Here is a 3,329-nt window from a genome sequence, read left to right on the forward strand (position 1 = left end):
GTGTGTATTTGTGAGATTTGGGGGTCACTTTATCCAGCAGCAGAGCAGAGTCTCTTCTGAAGGATATAAAGGAGAAAGAAGACTTGAAAAGAAGATAGAATCTGTCACATGAAGCAGGTACTTTCCTGGATCTCCCCTTCCTTCCGTGTCTTCATCCCAAGCTGTTCCGTCTCACCTTGTTTCCTCTATTGGGCTTGGTTGTTTCTCAGTCACCATTTCTGATTGACCAACAACTAGATCTAAGTCCAGTTTAAGAGCACCCACCCCTGGTACATCTCCTGTTCCCTTTACATCACTCTGTGCTGACAGTCAGGCTCAGTTTCCCGAATTTGTCTCTTAGCATCTTGACTTTCATCCTTAAACAGCTCTTCTTTCCTCTGAGTTAGTCAGTTCATCATCTTTGATCCTGTTTTTACCTTCCACCAATCCTGTACTAATGAAAAGGCAACATGTACTTTCTAAGCCCCCTAAGTCTTTTCTTGATTTTCTGAACAAATTTGATTCCTGGATTTAGTGTTCCATGCACTTAACAACGGAGAAGGCAATGGCACCCCACTCCTGTACTCTTGCCTGGAAAATCCCATGGACGCAGGAGCCTGGTAGGCTGCAGTCCATGGGGTCGCTAAGAGTGGGACACGACTGAACAACTTCCCTTTCACTTTTCACTTTCATGCGTTGGAGAAGGAAATGGCAACCCACTCCAGTGTTCTTGCCTGGAGAATCCCAGGGACGGGGGAGCCTGGTGAGCTGCCGTCTATGGGGTCGCACAGAGTCGGACACAACTGAAGCGACTTAGCAGCAGCAGCAGCAGCCCTTAATAAACTACTTCACCTTTGGTTAAGAAATGATTTTGCTCAATATTTTTTTACTCATCTCAAGAAAATGGCTGTTTCAAAACCTATATCCCTGTGAGCACAGCCCTAGGGCTTCCCTCATGGGACTTGGAAAGGGCTGGTGTAAGGAGAGGCTGGAAAGTGAAGCTTCATTAGCTTCATGATTAATCCACCTCTGCTCAGAGTTGATGTAATGACCAACTCCAGAGCTATTGACCTCCTGTGGGTGGTCATTCTTAAGCCTCTTAAACCCAAGATTAGTGCCACTGGGATGGCCCTCATAGTTCAAAGGCTGAGTGGTTGCTCAGACTTGAACTCTATGAACTGATGCTCTATTGTACATGGAGCTTTGGTGCAGCTGAGTCCAGGCTGCAGATCAGGATAAGAACACTGGAAACACAGCAAAATGTGCTCCTCCTTTAACATCTAAAAGTCTGTGAACAGATTCTCTTTTCCTTATCATCGAATCCTTCTGCACCTGGGCATGCTCTCCAAGGCTCCTACAGGCTGCAGGCATCTGCTGAGGCCCTGCCAAGGCCCAGGATTGGAGTGAGGCCTGTTCCTGTGTATAAGCTCTGTATTTCTACTCTCTATAAGTTAATAGATGCTCAGTTCAGTTCAGTTCAGTCTCCCAGTCGTGTCCAACTCTTTGCGACCCCATGCATCGCAGCACGCCAGGCCTCCCTGTCCATCACCAACTCCCAGAGTTCACTCAAACTCATGTCCATCGAGTCGGTGATGCCATCCAGCCATCTCATCCTCTGTCGTCCCCTTCTCCTCCTGCCCTCAATCCCTCCCAGCATTAGGGTCTTTTCCAATGAGTCAGCTCTTTGCATCAGGCGGCCAAAGTATTGGAGTTTCAGCTTCAACATCAGTCCTTCCAATGAACACCCAGGACTGATCTCCTTTAGAATGGACTGGTTGGATCTCCTTGCAGTCCAAAGGACTCTCAAGAGTCTTCTCCAACACCACAGTTCAAAAGCATCAATTCTTCGGCGCTCAGCTTTCTTCACAGTCCAACTCTCACATCCATACATGACCACTGGAAAAGCCATAGCCTTGACTAATAGATGCTCAGCTAATGTTTATTGAATGACTGAATGGTACTATTCTAGACTTTTAAAAGAAAGTATCTTAAATATAAAGAAATAGTTCTGAGAACATCATTTAGCTAATTGATACCTTTTTTTTTTTTTAAGTCAAATGCTTTCAGCAATTAACAGGGCAAAATTTGATTTTCTTTTTTTTTTTTTTAATTTTATTTTATTTTTTAAATTTACAGTATTGTATTGGTTTTGCCATATATCAAAATTAATCCACCACAGATATACATGTGTTCCCCATCCTGAACCCGCCTCCCTCCTCCCTCCACAAACCATCCCTCTGGGTCGTCCCAGTGCACCAGCCCCAAGCATCCAGTATCATGCATCGAACCTGGACTGGCATCTCGTTTCATACATGATATTGTACATGTTTCAATGCCATTCTCCCAGATCTTCCCACCCTCTCCCTCTCCCACAGAGTCCAAAGACTATTCTATACATCAGTGTCTCTTTTGCTGTCTCGTATACAGGGTTATTGTTACCATCTTTCTAAATTCCATATATATGCGTTAGTATACTGTATTGGTGTTTTTCTTTCTGGCTTGCTTCACTCTGTATAATAGGTTCCAGTTTCATCCACCTCATTAGAACTGATTCAAATGTACTCTTTTTAATGGCTGAGTAATACTCCATTGTGTATATGTACCACTGCTTTCTTATCCATTCATCTGCTGATGGACATCTAGGTTGCTTCCATGTCCTGGCTATTATAAACAGTGCTGCGATGAACATTGAGGTCCATGTGTCTCTTTCAATTCTGGTTTCCTCGGTGTGTATGCCCAGCAGTGGGATTGCTGGATCATAAGGCAGTTCTATTTCCAGTTTTTTAAGGAATCTCCACACTGTTCTCCATAGTGGCTGTACTAGTTTGCATTCCCACCAACAGTGTAAGAGGGTTCCCTTTTCTCCACACCCTCTCCAGCATTTATTGCTTGTAGACTTTTGGATCGCAGCCATTCTGACTGGCATGAAATGGTACCTCATATTGGTTTTGATTTGCATTTCTCTGATAATGAGTGATGTTGAGCATCTTTTCATGTGTTTGTTAGCCATCTGTATGTCTTCTTTGGAGAAATGTCTATTTAGTTCTTTGGCCCATTTTTTGATTGGGTCATTTATTTTTCTGGAACTGAGCTGTAGGAGTTGCTTTTATATTTTTGAGATTAGTTGTCAGTTGCTTCATTTCCTATTATTTTCTCCCATTCTGAAGGCTGTCTTTTCACCTTGCTTAAAATTTCCTTTGTTGTGCAGAAGCTTTTAAGTTTAATTAGGTCCCATTTGTTTATTTTTGCTTTTATTTCCAATATTCTGGGAGGTGGGTCATAGAGGATCCTGCTGTTATGTGTGTCGGAGAGTGTTTTGCCTATGTTCTCCTCTAAGAGTTTTATAATTT

This window comes from Bos taurus, chromosome 5 (assembly GCF_002263795.3).
Source record: "Bos taurus isolate L1 Dominette 01449 registration number 42190680 breed Hereford chromosome 5, ARS-UCD2.0, whole genome shotgun sequence".
Classification (NCBI taxonomy): Eukaryota; Metazoa; Chordata; class Mammalia; order Artiodactyla; family Bovidae; genus Bos; species Bos taurus.